Source organism: Cherax quadricarinatus, unplaced genomic scaffold (assembly GCF_038502225.1).
Source record: "Cherax quadricarinatus isolate ZL_2023a unplaced genomic scaffold, ASM3850222v1 Contig3387, whole genome shotgun sequence".
Classification (NCBI taxonomy): domain Eukaryota; kingdom Metazoa; phylum Arthropoda; class Malacostraca; order Decapoda; family Parastacidae; genus Cherax; species Cherax quadricarinatus.
This window is the reverse complement of record NW_027198413.1, coordinates 7,667-24,402: the sequence shown is the minus strand read 5'-3', so window position 1 is coordinate 24,402 and position 16,736 is coordinate 7,667. Positions and strand designations below refer to the sequence as shown.

Genomic DNA, 16,736 nt, shown 5'->3' with positions numbered 1-16,736 from the left:
GGTAATGAATTCCAGATTTTAGGGCCTTTTATGTGCATTGAGTTTTTGCATAGCGTGAGATGGACACGAGGAACATCAAAGAGTGATCTGTGCCTTGTGTTATGGTCATGTGTTCTGTTGAGGTTGGCAAGGAGATGTTTGAGGGGAGGGTTAATATCAGAGTTAAGTGTTCTATGTATGTAATAGGTGCAGTAATAAGTATGGATGTTTTGTATGGTGAGTAGGTTGAGTGTATTGAATATTGGTGGAGTGTGCTGCCTGTAGTGAGAATTTGTTATCATTCTAACTGCAGCCTTTTGTTGGGTAATTAGTGGTCTGAGATGGTTAATTGTTGTTGAGCCCCATGCACAAATTCCATAGGTGAGATAGGGGTAAATAAGAGAGTGATATAGGGCCAGGAGGGCTGACTGTGGAACATAGTACCGTATCTTCGATAGTATGCCTACAGTCTTGGAAATTTTCTTAGAAATTTGTTGTATATGTGTATGAAATTTGAGTCTATTATCAAGGTGGATTCCTAAGAATTTTCCCTCTGTTAGCTTTGTGATAGGTGATCCGTTTATCATTATGTTAAGAGGGACATCTGTAGCTCTGTTACCAAACTGAATGAAGTAGGTTTTGTCAATGTTTAGTGTAAGTTTGTTAGTCCTCATCCAGGTAGATATTTTCTGTAATTCGGTATTTACAGTATTGGCTAGCGTGACTGGGCTCGGGTGAGAGAAGACGTATGTAGTGTCATCTGCAAATAGTGTGGGTTTGAGTAATTGCGAAGCATTTGGTAGGTCATTTATGTATAGGAGAAAGAGAAGAGGGCCAAGGACACTTCCCTGTGGGACACCAACTGTAATTGGTTGTGCAGAAGAGTTTGCCCCATTTGCGTACACATATTGGCTTCTGTTGCTGAGGTATGACTTGAGGTAGTTGAGGGAGTGCCCTCTTATACCATAGTGTGACAATTTTACGTGGAGCAAGTCATGGTCAACTGTATCAAAAGCTTTACGTAAGTCAATGAAGATCCCCAGTGGGACTTCTTTTTTCTCTATTGCAGTGTATATATGTTCTAGCATGTGTATAATAGCATCATTAGTATTTTTATTAGGCCTGAATCCAAATTGGCAGGGGTTGAGTATGTTTTGGGAGATGAGGTAGGAGTAGATTCGTTTATGAATTAATTTTTCGAAGATTTTTGAGAGAGGGTGTAAGTTGGATATTGGCCTATAGTTATTCAACTCTGTTTGGTCTCCTCCTTTATGGATCGGGGTGACCCTTGCTATTTTGAGAACTGTAGGGAAGGTGGAGGATTCAATGGATTTGTTAAAGAGTGTTGCAATGATTGGTGATAGCACTTGTGACACTTTTTTGTATATAAAGGGTGGTAAGGTATTTAAATCTCCTGCCTTGTTTTTTAGTGTGTTGATAATAAGGGAGACTTCGTATGGGTTAGTCGGAGCTAGGAACAGTGTGTTCGGGTAGTTGCCAGTGAGGTAGTCATTTGGTGGGGTATCTGAGCTTGGGATTTTATTGGCAAGGTTTTGTCCTATAGTGGAGAAGAAATCATTGAGTCTGTTTGCTGTTTCTGTTGGTGGGAGTTGGGGTTCATCTGATTTTGCTAATTTTATTTCGCTATTTCGTGATATCTTTTTTGTTCCCAGAATTTCTGATAGGGTTTTCCAGGTCTTTTTTATATCACCTCGTAAGTTGGATAATCTGTTCTCATAATACAATTTTTTTGCCCTTCTTATCAGGCTGGTTAGGATTGACGAGTAACGTTTTGTTTGGTCTCTGGTTATGTGACCCATTCTGTACTGTTTTTCATATCGGTGTTTTGTATTTATGGATTTGAGAATGCTGGGTGTTAGCCAGGGACTGTTCAGTCTCTTAGCTGTCATTTGTTTAGTTTTTTTAGGGCAGTGCTTGTTATAGAGGTATTGGGTCTTTTTTAGAAAATTATTAATACATTATACATCAAATTTCTAAGAAAATTTCCAAGACTGTAGGCATACTATCGAAGATACGGTACTATGTTCCACAGTCAGCCCTCAATGCATGGGGCTCAACAACAATTAACCATCTCAGACTGTTACCCAACAAAAGGCTGCAGTTAGAATGATAACAAATTCTCACTACAGGCAGCACACTTCACAAATATTCAATACACTCAACCTACTCACTATACAAAACATCCATACTTGTTATTGCACCTATTACATACATAGAACACTTAACTCTGATATTAACCCTCCCCTCAAACATCTCCTTGCCAACCTCAACAGAACACATGACTACAGATCACTCTTTGATGTTCCTCGTGTCCATCTCACACTATGCAAAAACTCAATGCACATAAAAGGCCCTAAAATCTGGAATTCATTACCTGTAAATATAAAAGAAACACTACCTGTTTATAAATTCAAGTCTCTTCTCAAAGATCACTTACTCACCCAAAACCAAATAAATACTGAATAACTGAACCTTATAAATTGTATATCTTAAATGTTCCTCATAATTATATCACATAAATGTTAAACCTAAAACCCAATCTAACTTTATTATTTTTTAAATACACTACCTAACAGAATCACTACCTAACTGAATGCAACCATATGACCTGTCTTTGTAATACTCACTTGTGCTTTATAGTTATCTGTTTACATTAATGTTTTATCACTGATTTCATCATTGCTTAGTTAATCTTAAGTTAATTTTAAGCCAGCCCGTAATGCTATGCATAGTATAAGTGGCTTTGGCATGCTGCTCTTATCTGTATTTTTTTTGTACCTCTGTATGTGTGCTCAAATTGGAAATAAATAAATAAATAAATTCGTCAATATCTGTATAGATTTCTATCAGTGTGCCAGTCAATGTTTGTTACTGCTGTTGTGAAGTTATTAATGGCTGCCTCATTGTGAAGTCTGAAGGTGACTTTAGTAGTGTCTTGGGGTACCAAGAGTTGTTATGAGGAAAGTAGGGTAGTGGTCTGTGGTATTATCTGTAATTATGCCTGATTTTAAAGGGGATATGGTGTTGGTCCAGATGTGGTCAAGTAGGGAAACACTAGTCTCCGTAACTCTTGTAGGTTTTGTTACTGTTGGTAGCAACATGCAGTTACTCATTGTGTTTGTGAATTCAGTAACGTGTGGGTCCTGGTCTTGCAGGAGATTTATATTGAAGTCACCTGAGAGTAGTAAGTGATCTTTGTTCATGCGTGCATCAGTTATCATACTTCCTAGGTTTTGACTAAATTGGCTAATGTTTGACTGTGGAACTCTGTAGATGTTTATCACTGTGAGAGGTTTTTGTAGGTATTTGGATTTGAATTTAGCTATTATATATTCCCCATGTTCATCCCTTGTGCAAGTATTAGTGATACATTCTAGTTGGTCTGAGTAGTACATAGCTGTGCCACCCCCTTGTTGATCTGTCCTACAGTTGTGTATGGCTGTGTAACCAGGAATGGCATAGACATCTGTAGTATCAGGCTTTAGCCAGGTTTCAGTTAGTGTAATGATGGACATATTGGCATGCAAGGAATTTAGTAATGCTATGAGGTCATCGTAATGCTTGCTAAAGGATCTGATATTGTAGTTAAAGACAGTTATGTTTTTGTTGGCTCTGAGAAGTGCCTTTGATTGTTCTGCTGTGTAGTAATTACAGTTACTGTTTGATTAATTTAAGTCATTCAATAAGAGGTTGGTATCAGGATCAATGCTTGTAATCATAAGATTTGTAGTGAATCTATAGTTAGAATTAAGTATAAAACAAAGTAAATATTCTAAAGCTAAAAAATAGCACCTGAATTATTTAACAAATGTAAAATAATGAGCTAAGGTAGTTTTTTTTTTTTTTTTAAGCTAAAATAAAGGAGACAATATAAAAGGGACTAATACAAATTAATTGATGATCAAATAATGGCGCTGTCATGATCCCATCAGTTCCAGCTGCTTTACCCCCTTTCATTCTACGTAATGCCTCACGTACCTCCCCCACACTTACATTCTGCTCTTCTTCACTCCTAAAAGATGGTATACCTCCCTGGCCAGTGCATGTATTCATGTATACCTGAATAAACTTACATGCGGTCTTCCCAACCACCCATGCTGCCTTCCCTACCCACACGCCATCATCCCCACCATCCACACTGCTTTCCCCACCACTCATGCTGTCTTCCCCACACCCATCCTAGGTTCTCTACACATGCTACTATATATGATAACCTAAGTAACTGTATTCGTGTATACCTGAATAAACTTACACACCATCTTCCCCACTATACACGCTGTCTTCCCCACCATCCAAGCTGCTTTTTCTAACACCCACTCTGCCTTCTCCACCGCCCAAGTTGCCATCCCTTTTCACTATCTGTATCTGGTATCCTGAGCATTGTTTTCAGTCAGAAACTCCTCAAAATCATGAAATTCATCTTCACTGACACTTCCATCTGTGTTCGAACTATCACCTGGGAAGAGAAGAGTCCCAAATTCGCCGGGGAGTCAGATATTTCTTATCGCTAGGCATGCTGAACAATGACTACTGAAATGGCATTCCCACACTGCACCACTGGCTCCCAGATTTTTTTTATACTGTGCACACTGACCACGAAGACCCATTCTCTCACATGTAGGCCTACCAGCTTTCTCCTGCTAGATTTGAAGCCGCTAGAATTTTGACGTAGTACTACAGCACCAACACTGGCTCGTAAGCCGTAGTACTATGGCACCAGCAGTGAAAGTATTAAGTGAGGAGAGGCTGTATAATAATAACTAAGTGCTAAATTCACAAGGGTCTTACAGCACTGGCTTTGTCTTCAATACCTACCTATATTCCCTTCCTTACTTAAACATTTTTCTTATTCCAAGCTCATCTACTTACTGACTCACCTTCACAATCACATTCCAAGTTTCTTTCTCATTTTTTAGCCAACAAACCACAAAATAACTATCCTTTTCTTCCATTCACCATGGCATGCCTAGTCTCATTTTCCCTTCACCCCAGCATACCTAGCCGCCTCTTCACTTCACCTCAGCATGCCTAGCTTACTCTTCCCTTCACCCCAGCATGCCTGGCTTCATCATCCCTTCATTTACCCTCACACTCACTTTATACAAGGTGAAGGCTAGTAAAGCTGACAATGAGCAAAGGTGGCCTACTTTTTATCTTGCTTCCCACATGTAAATTATAAAAAACAAGCACTAAACCCATAAGGGTTTAGTACTTGTATATACAATATGTACTGCTGCCTCCCTTGTTCTTTTGTTAATAATTTTTCTGTACATCACAAGCATGTACTGTTGGTTAGGTTGGTTTGTGAGATTTAAAACCTGTTGTCTACATGAGGAGCATTAAAGCTGCGTGTAACCCGTTCACCACCAGTAAAGAAATTTGAATCCCTTAGACAGGAATTAGAGCCACCTTTTGGTGTATATTCACTGAAACCCATACACCTCTTATGTACATGTACAGGCCACCAGTGTTTATAATTCTCCCTCTTTAAATGGTGTATGCCTTGATGTCAGTGAAGGGCTCTTGAATGAAGGAATAGGAGATACCATTCACATCCTTGGATATAATCTGGTTACTTTCAGTCCTCTAGATGCTGTATGGCCTCTTCACTACAGGTTTAGTATTACCCCATGAAGTATTAAATGTATCCTCCATAATTACCTTTTCATATTTTATCATTGGTGTATACGTATATCATTATGTATTCATGTATTTTCTTCATGCTACATTTGTAATGCCATTATAACATCCATATTTCTTCCAGTAACACACTTTTGAATATTTCAGCACTATTGTTAATGAAACCTGACCTTAGCAATTAATAGGGAAATGAGGGGTGTCAGGTAATGCCAATTGTCCTTCAGATCTCAATAAATGAAATTGTTTTTCCATTATCATAACAATGAACATTTCTGGAAACGACAGATATCCACCGATTCTGAATCAATTTAAACAGCAGATTATCAAAATAACAGACAGTTCTGGAAATAATTGACTTTGCAGTTTACAGAGTTTGTCTGCTTACCAGATTTTGTCTATTAATTCCAAAATCTTCTAGTTAAATCAAAATCTCTTAAATCAAGGTTTTACTGTAATACATTATCACACAAATTTACTTCACGTTCTATCTATATCTACTCTTATTTATCAAATTTCAACTTGTTTTCCTACCCACCTCTCTTATACATGTACTTGTTATGTAGCTCTCAAATTACTACCATGGAGTTACTTTATTTCCTTGCATATTTAGCACCTCCCCATAAACATAATACATATTGTATCCTCGTTTATATGCTTTATCTTGCTCCTTGCTTTACCCCCTGTATAAATGTATTTATCTTTTTTATACACTGTATATTTTTATATTTTAACAGTTTTCTGATAATGCACTACATACTCTTTCTACCTTACTCTAGTATGTTACCCTGTGACATGAATAGTTTGGTAATCACACATGAGGCAGTTACCACTTACAAACACAAAAAGCAGGAATGCTTGGCACAATGTGTACTATATGACTTTTGGATAGACATGCATAGCAGTGGCCTGACGCCTCAGTGAAAAGACATCCTTTCTGCCGTCAGTGTGTAATTTATACAAACGTGGCTATACTTGATGCTTATTTTTCACCCAGATTCTCATGGTGCACTGAGTAGGCAACCCAACTTTCTTTTAGCTTTTGGGAGAAAATGAATGATCTAGAGGAGTACCACACCCTGTGCTGCCAAGTGCTAAGCCTTCAGTTTCTATTTTATTGTCAGTTAATAATACTATATAAATATGAGCTAGCATACATTAACCTAATCAAATCTGGAGGTATGTTAAATTGGGTAGAAAAAGGCAAGCAGCAGTTCAAAGGAAAGTGAACACTAACTAGAGAACAGCTTGGAGTATGATGTCCCTTTAAGGAAACCACAGCAGTGCATGTCTGCCCAAATCTCTTATCCTACGCCTAAAACTGAGAGAATGTGGAATGTGGAACAAAAGAAACAAGATAAAGAATAGCTAGAAAAAAAAAACGCACCAGACAAGTTGGTGCTGCAGTGTAAAGTGCTGCCAGAATGAACCATCAATGGGGTAAAAAGATGATAAGCAACCTCTTTACTTTTCTTATGGCAATGTTTTCAAAGATATTCACATTAGTTTACAGAGGCAAACCAGTTTTCTGTGCAATTAACTCTCTTTATATTCTTATCCTGCCCAACAGTTTCTTAGCAGACTTGAAATGTGTTATTAGCTTTATCTTTACCTTAGATTCCTATGAAGCCTGTAAATAGTGTGAATTTTGTCAATAATAAAAATTTATAAAGTATTTTTTGATTATTTGTTTTTTACCTTTTTTAGTTGAGCAGGTATAGCTAACAACTTTTATCTGTTAAGTTAAAGGACACATGTGCAAATAATGAGGCATTAGTTGTGCTTTGAAGGAGGGGTGCTAACTCTTTGAGAGTCGAGAACCCCGATCCTGAACTCACTCTCAGGGCCCAAAAAAAAAAATCTTACGAAATGATAGAGAATATTTTCTCGATGGTAATGACACCAAAAGTATGAAATCTGATGGAAAACTTACGGAATTATGCTTTTGCGAAGTTAACGGTCTCGACAATATTTACATATCGGAGATTTCGCCCACTTTGAGCCCTATTGTCAGTCAATTCCAATGTTCCAGTTGACTTAAATTGTAGCTATTTCACTAGAACTCCATTTCTTCTATTGACTGAGTACAAGAAACTGCCCACTTACCTATTTCAGAATCATATCTATTTCTGTAAAATATCCTCCATTCTATCAAATCAGACCAAGCAAACGAGAATACAACCATAAATACCATATGAAAATACACCGCAAAGACGCTATTTGAAACCAAAAACACGGTCCAAGTTTTTTTTCTCATGCACTGTGTTGCAGGATTTTTTCTTTATATTGCGCACACTGACCACTCAGACCCATTCTCTCATACGTAGGCCTACCAGCTATCTCCCATAAGACTGGAAGCCGCTAGAATTTTGGCGTATTATTACGGGAGCAGTAATATTATGGAAGTGACAGTGAAAGGGTTAAATCACCACCTGCATTCCCACACAACAAAATAAGTCTGTCCTTCAGGGGGGGGGTAAGATGGTTTTCCTGGAAAGAAAAAAAAAATTGGAAAAAAATGTTTTCTTACTGAAAATAGTGCATAATTCTGGCAACATGTTGATGCAATCAACTTGTTTCTCTCATACTTCTAAGTATCTTTTTCCAAAAATGTAATTTTTTTTGTTCTTGCTCTCATCAAGAGGATATGATGCCAATTCATGGCTTTTTTTTTTACTCCAAAAATTATGATTTTTATGATTGTTTCATTCCAAATACACTACATGGCATCTTCTCTGTGGCTACTGTAGGCTACTCAGTCGCCTACAGGCTGCCGACAAGTGCAGAGGAGCGCTGTGTCTTGACATTTGGCATGCCGTGACCGTAGAGTTTTACAGAAAATGTAATACAGTGTACGTCTTTTACTCAGGAATAATGTGACCTTTATAGCCACACTTTTCGAAAACTGCTTGATGGATTGTCATGATTTTTGCGCACGTCATTGAGGAATGATGGTTCTACATCCTTTCAGCAGATATTTTCGATATTTTTTACCGTGTTGTTTTTATTTTTTTCCCCAAAAAAATCCTTAAAAAAAAATTCACCATTTTTATGCAACTTACTGACATTTCACTCTAACGTGGGCAGTCACAGAATTATTTAGACCTTTATCTTTCATCTGATGTCAACTAGAACATTGTACATCTTACTAATTTTGTAAACATTAGAGTTTTATGCCCTATAGAATAGGGCACTATTTATTTTTTCTATCTTTTAAGGCAAAACGTCACTACAAACATAGTGTGCAAGTTTCAAATGCTGCTTAAACCACAGTAAAAATTTCATTGAAATTGGATAAAAAAAGATTTATTTCTTCCTCCCTTAATTGGCTTGTGTCCTGGCAATGACTTCTCCTTTTGAGTGATATAGGTTCTGTTTGGCATTTTTTTCCAAAATAAACCTGTCTCATCACAACTGAACACCTCTTGGGGAATAAAAACCATTAGCCTCTGCATAATCACTATACTCACCGACGTATTTCTTGGTACACAAGAAATACGTTATTTATGTATTTCTTGGTAGCAGGTCATATTTGTTTGGTTGAGTGCCGAGCAAACTGTGGACTACCAAGCGTTTTACCAAACAAGCATTCGAATACCAAATTGTTCTTGTTGGGAGCTGTTCAACAACCGAGGTACTACTGTACTATGAACCTAGTAAATTTTATTAAACTTGACAAAAAGAAAAGTATAGCATTTCTGCATAACAAATAAATGTGTAATGTTAGGAAATGGTAAGCCTCAGTATAAGGGACTAAGAGCAGGTATTATCCAAGTGTTTGTTAAGGAACCAGGATATTAATTTTCTTGTGATGGCTTGTGAATGCCTCTTTCTTATTTGCTTCAAATCGTCAGTGCTGATATTAAACTACATTGCAAACTCATGCTGCACTCTGCACTATTCCAGGGTGTCCCGTAGCGTGATTGCTAGCTCACTCAGCTCACACACTGAGGTCCAGAGTTTGAATCCCCTGGATAACATTAGGACGTGTTTCCATAAAACACCTGCTGTCCATATTCACCCATCAGTATAAAATGGGTACCTGGATGTTAGTCGACTGGTGTGGGTATAATCTTGCGACCAAACTGACCTAATTTGCCCAAAATGCTCTACATAACAAGCAGCTTTCCATGTAGTAGTATGTCATTGATGTCAGGTAAGCTTGTATACCTTGTACATGTACTTGTAGAAATAGAGATGCGTATTATTATTATTATTATTATTATTATTATTATTACTTGCAATCAAGTACAGGAGATGAAGGTTATGCAGTACCGGGGTACCTTTCTTGGACTGTGCAGTAACCAAAATTAACACTCACAGTATAAAAAAAAAAAACTTCCGAATTTGTGAAATGTGGCACTGCATCTACGTTTCACAATTTATTCTTATTATATTATTATTATTATTATTATACTATTATTACATTTAGGGGAAAGCACTGAATCTGCAGGGGTAATACCCCTTGAAATACACATTGTACATTTTAGATAACTTTTTTACATTCTTGAGTGTAAGTAGATAAATTTTGTAAAGAAACAGTATGATTGAATTTGAAGACATGAGATTAATGTAATGCAGGATTTAATTCATCAAGGCTAAACATGCCATCAAAAGACCCTCCAGTTTCGAACTTAATCAGTTCCAGGAGCTAGTTCTAAAGTTGAAATGTTCTAAAGTCGAACCAATATTTCACATAAGAAATAATGGAAATACAATTAATCCATTCCATAAACCCAAAAAATTTCACAAAAAAATACATTTTATAGAGATTACATTATAGTTTTACATACAACAAACATACATTACATACTAGTACAATTAGTAATAAATTTAAATAAACATATAAAATAACTTTTACTTACCTTTATTGAGGATTGGTGATGGCAACTAGAAGATAGGGAGGAGGAGAGAGGGAGTTGGGGTTAGTGTTTGGAAGGGGAATCCCCCTCCATAAGAACTTTAGGTATCAAAGTCTTCTGTGGGGTTACTTCCCTTCTCTGTCTTCTAATGCCACTAGGACCAGTCACTGGACCCCTGTCTCACAAAATAACTGTCCACAGTCCTCTGTTTCTGGTGCCTCTCTAACATTTCTCTGAAGTGGGACATGGTTCTGTCAATAAACTTGTTGCAGAGATGGCTTGTTTCAGCTTGGTCAGGGTGACTTTTTCAACAAAAGTTTGCAACTCATTCCACTTTGCACACATGTCCTTAATCGCTCCCTCTTCCTCCTCTGAAGCAAGTTTGAGCTGTGGTCTGATGCTGTTCCAGATGAAGCTCTTCCAGCTCTTCAGTGGTTAGCTCTTCCCTGTGGTCGTCCACCAACTCTTCCATCCTCTCCACTCACCTCCAGCCCCAGGGTGTTCCCCAATGCCACAATAGAGTCCACAACAGACAGAGGGTTAGCAGGGTCAGGGCCAGCCTCAAACCCTTCAAAATCCCTCTTTTTGGGCACAGTCTGGCCACAATTGTCTCCAAGCAGAGGTCAAAGTCCTGGAAGTCACTCCCTCCCAAGCTTTACCTATAAGACTCACGAAATCGTAATGACACGATTGCAAACAAACCATACCACGGGCGGGATTTGAACCCGCAGTCAGAGAGTCTCAAAACTCCAGACCGTCGCGTTAGCCACTGGACCAGCTAGCCACAATAAGATTGTGGCTAGCTGGTTCAGTGGCTAATGCAACGGTCTGGAGTTTTGAGGCTCTGACCGTGGGTTCAAATCGTGCCCGTGGTATGGTTTACCTATAAGGCTTATGTAGCTGTAGATATTGAAGTGATTCCTCCAGAACTCTCTTATGGGTCAACTTAGTGTCTGTGGTCACTTCAAAGCACTCTTCAAACACTGCTTTTGTGTAGAGATTTTTGAAGTTAGAAATGACCTGCTGGTCCATGGGCTGGAGGAGAGGAGTGGTGTTAGGAGGCAAGAACTTCACTGTGATGAAACTGTAGTCCCTAGACAATGGAGAATGTGCAGGAGCATTGTCCATTAACCCGTAAACGGTCCAAACGTACATATGTTTTTTCAACATTTGAAAGTATGTAAAAAAAGTAGATCTTTTTTTTTTTACATTTGAAAATGTGTAAAAAAAACTTAGATCTACTTTTTTTTTTGTTATATTTGAAAATATGTAAAAAAAACGTAGATCTACTTTTGGAGCACTACGCATGTGAACGTAAATCTGCTTGGACCGTTTACGGGTTAACAGGTGACACTTAAGTGGCAAATTATTGTCTAGGAGGTATTTTCTCACACTGGGGCCAAACACTTCATGGACCCACTGTTTGAAAATTTGCCTTGTGACCCATGTTTTATTATTTGCTTTCCACAAGACACACAACTTGTTCTTAATGACATTGTTTTTCTTAAACACACTGGGATGTTCTGATTATACACAAGTAAAGGCTTCACTTTAAAATCACCACTAGAGTTAGCACAGAACAAGAGAGTTAGCCTGTCTTTCATAGGCTTGTGTCCTGGCAGTGCCTTTTCCTCCTGTGTGATGTAGGCCCTCTTTGGCATTTTCTTCCAAAACAGGCCTGTTTCGTCACAATTGAGCACTTGTTGGGGTTTGAATTTTTAAGTGTCTACGTACCACTTAAACTCTTGCACAAACTTCTCAGCTGCCCGTTTGTCTGAACTGGCTGCCTCACCATGCCTTACAACATTGTGTATACCACTACACTTCTTAAATCTTTCAAACCAGCCTTTGCTGGCCTTAAATTCACTGGTTCCAGGAGTTTTCTTTACCAGGTCGGCATGCAACTTCCTTGCCTTTTCACAAATAATCGTCTCCGAAATGCTATCACCTGCCATCTCTTTATCTTTGATCCACACCAGCAACAACAACTCGACCTGATTGACTGTCTGTGGTCTATTTTTGGTTAGCATATCAACACCTTTTGCAACATCAGCTTCCTTGATTTGTTCTTTCTTTGCCAAGATAGAAGTGATGGTTGACTTGTTTTTGCCGTACATCCTGGCAAACTCAACAAGTCTCACACCACTCATATTTTTCTTCATGTCTATGGTGTTTCTCACTTTCTTTACCACAGGGGTACCACTAGCAGGTTTCTTTGGGCCCTTGGTAGCTTATTTCACAGTCGTACAAGCACTAAACACAATGAGTTAATAGTGAAACGTTTGAATGAGCACGCAGGTTAGTGTTCACTCAAGCATCAACAAAGACAGACTGCTCACGATCTCAGTAGTAGTAACCAGTTACCAGTAACCAGTGTACCAGTAGATGACTCACTACCAACCGTCTCTGCGTGAATCACTGTCTGTATTCATATTGTGCTGACCACAGCAGTATTTCAAACACCCCCTCACATATGGGTACTGTGGGTCAGTCTTACGAGAGGAGCAAGGAGGCAGGTCGGCTGTTTGGCGCTTCCCACACTTATCCGTTAATTATACGTACTACCAGCCTACGTGAGTATTTCTTTACCCTATCCACGTGTTCGAACCCCACATGATAAATGGTGGCAGCGGTGGGATTGAACTCTTGGATAGTCAAGGTCCATCTGGCTAACCTTCCAGTAGGTTGTTTGTTCTGGAATAAAGGTATCAGTGGAGCATGGTCTGTCAAGACATGAACAGAGTACTGATAAATAATGTCTCGGAAGTGCTTTAAAGACCATACTATTGCTAAAGCTTCTTGCTCAGTTACTGTATAATTACGTTCAGCCTTCGTAAGGACTCGGCTAGCAAATGCAACTGCGTTGTACTTGCCATCGGTCTTCTGAGCTAGTACGGCACCTATGCCAATTGAACTAGCATCAGTTGTCAGATAGAAGGGCTTAGAAAAATCTGGAAATTTCAAAATTGGAGCAGATGTTAGCTTTTCTTTTAGAGTTTGGAATGCTCTTTCTTGACGGAAGGTCCAAACAAAAGGAGCATCTTTCTTAAGCAACTCAGTTAGAGGAGCAGCTATGGAAGAAAAATTGGCAATGAAAGATCTATAAAAACCTGCTAAGCCCACAAAGGATCTTACGGCATCAGCAGTTTTGGGAGTTGGAAAATTTAGTACTGCAGTTACTTTACTTTGGTCAGTCGTAACCCCTCTAGGAGTGACTACGTGACCAAGAAACTTAATTTCTGATCTGAAAAATTGACATTTAGACAGTTTGATCTTTAAATTGGCTTCTTCAAGCTTACCAAGTACTACATCAAGTCTTTTCAAGTGTGTATCCACGTCTTTAGACATGACGATTACGTCATCTAAGTACACCATAAGTGCATTACCTATGAGACCTCTAAAGATATTAGTCATGAGCCTTGAGAACGTGATAGGGGAGGATCGTAATCCAAACGCCATACGGAGGAAGTGATAATGACCTGTAGGAGTGGAGAATGCAGTTAGCTCTTGGCTGTCCTCGTGAAGAGGGACTTGCCAAAACCCTTGTAACAAATCCAGGGTTGAAAAGACTTTGTTATCTCCGATGTTACGTAAAAGATCACCCAGTACAGGAAGTGGGAAGCGATCTGGAATAGTTTTCGCATTTAACTTCCTAAAGTCAATCACTGGGCGCCAAGTACCATCCTTCTTAGGTACTAGGATCAAGGGTGCATTCCAAGGTGAATTGCTAGGTGCAATAACTCCATCATCAAGCATTTGATTGATCAATTCTTCTGCGACAGCAACTTGTGAATGAGGCATTCTGTACGCAGGTATGTAGATAGGTCTAGTACCAGGTTCAAGTGGAATACGATGGGACAATAAGTTCGTTATACCCATCTTCTCACCTGGTAAGGCAATGGCTTTACGACGTTTGTTCAACAGAGTCAACAAACGCTTGACTTCATCTGGGAAGTCAGTGGGAGCTAAGTCTTTCTCCTCAACTGGTGGAACAGATTGATCCAGAGAAGTGGATGAGGTCTCCACTGATGGGAGTGACAGAATTACCAGTGCCTGACCGCTTGGGTACGCTACTGGAGAAAGCATTAGCTTGTAAGGACTTAATCCGTACATCATACTCTGCAGCAGTATAACAGATTTCGGATCCAAGCTGGTAACCCCAGAATGGAACGATTAAGTCATCAATTTGTGCATGCCATCGATAAGGGTCGAGCACAATGCGTAAGTCTCGCATGGAAGCAAATCCCAGTAGAAGGTCACCAGGGAAAGTAATCTGGTCGACAACAAGGAAGGAAGCAGTGAAGTCTCTACCTTGGATAGAAAAGGTTAGGGAAGTCCGACCTCGGACACGCATGTGAGAACCAGATACTCCACTAAGGGAGGACACGGGAGTCGGTTCTACGAGAAGGACATGTCGTAACTTCTTATCCTTAAACAAACTAGACCTAATAATATTGACTTGCGCACCAGAGTCCATGAACAAATGAACGGGCGCATTATAAACAGATGCTTGCACTATAGGGCCTATGGTTGCATTGGAAGTTATGTGCAAACAAAAAGGTGGATTGGCATCAGAAAAGACTTGTTCTTCTCCATCCCCAAAATCATCTATGTCAGAGACATGTGAAGCAACATCATCAGCAGGATTGTCATTCACGAGACTGCTTAAGGCTTCAAAGGAGTTGTGAACGGGGATGGTGTACTCATTATCACCTACTGTCACCAAGGGACGGTTTGACTGGGGCGCTCGAATTCCCCCGAATTGGAAGAATGAGCCTGGTTCTGGTTATTTTGAAAACCACGAGATCTGTTTCCTCTACGGGTTCTGCGGTTGGAACGACCACGGAAAGACCTAGAGTACTGAAGGTTATAGAGAGCATTGCACTCAGATGTGTCATGTCCATGTATTCTATGATAAGTACAGTAGGGAAGATCTGAGTACTCATCATCAGTACGACGTCTCTTAGGGTAACTATCAGGACAATTAATTGCAATATGGCCACGGAAACCACAGTTGTAACAATTCCGCCGACTATGGTTACTGAATGTACTATGAATACTACGAGGTGTATAACGACTCTGTACACTGGTTCTTGGTGATCTCTGAGATGGTTGACGACCACGCTTTGTCTCTGTGGCGCAAACAAGAGGTGGTGCAGACTGAGGCATATGTGTGACATTACTTTTAATACAAGGGAAAGTACCCTGGGGGCACAAGGAACGTACATGATTTAAGGCTGTAAGTGGTTCCATCGTTACAGTTGGAGGATGAGCCTCATAAGCACACACAGAAGCAGGCGGCATTAGTTCTTTGATTGCTCCAAAAGCTGCTATTTTAGCAAGTGATTCTGTAAATGGTTTAGCCTCTTCAGGGAGAAAAGATGATGATTGGACAGCATTGATAAATGATGATAAAAGTTTGTCTAATCTAACAGCAAATGCACTCAACGATTCATTACTCATGGGTGTAGCATTCACTAGTTCCCTAAGAACAACATATGGATCAGCTGTTTTTACTGGGACAAGGAAAGAACGAATCAGTTCCTCATATTGTGACCACTTAGTAAGATTCCTGAAGTCTCGCATATCAAGGAGATCAACAACGTGAACTCTCAGTAGTAGTAGTTACCAGTCTCAGTAGTAGTAACCAGTTACCAGTAACCAGTGTCCGTTGACTCAACGACCAACCGTCTCTGCTTGAGTCACGGTCTTTCATATTGCGCTGAACTGACACTATTTCAAAAGACCCACTCACTGGGTACTGGGCAGCCGGCTAGTCAGTATTACGGGTGTGACCAAGGAGGCAAGGTAACGGCTGCGGGCTCTCTCCACATATCGCAATTATACGTAATAACAGCCTACGTGAGTATTTCTTACCTAATCCACGTATCGAACTCCCACATGATACTCACACGTCTAATACATGCCTGCTCGTGGGTCTAATATACGTTCACAAATGTGCTGATATTATTTATACATTACAATATTGCATAACAGTAAATCTATTTTTTGGTTTGAATAAAAATTCATTATGTGAATAAAAAATAAAAATGGAATTCATTAGTAAAGCCTCAAAACGTAACTAATGAACAGAGGAAATGTTAGTTTAGTGCCAGGAATGCCTGCGTTGTTTATTCTGGACCTTATTTTGAAATTGGAGTATTTTGAATTTTGCATTAAATTGGCCAAATTACCAATTTCCGATCACTTTATTTTGTAGTTGAAACAGTTGACTTG

General features: G+C 39.3%; 1 long non-coding RNA gene across 1 annotated transcript in view; it reads left to right on the top strand.

Annotated features, from left to right (window-relative positions):
* LOC138852015 (uncharacterized) overlaps positions 1-9,796 on the top strand; it is a 29,989-nt gene extending 20,193 nt beyond the window's left edge. The window contains exon 3 of the long non-coding RNA XR_011391534.1: positions 9,544-9,796. This is a non-coding gene — a long non-coding RNA (uncharacterized lncRNA). The remainder of the gene's footprint in view (positions 1-9,543) is intronic.
* Positions 9,797-16,736: the final 6,940 nt, after the last annotated feature.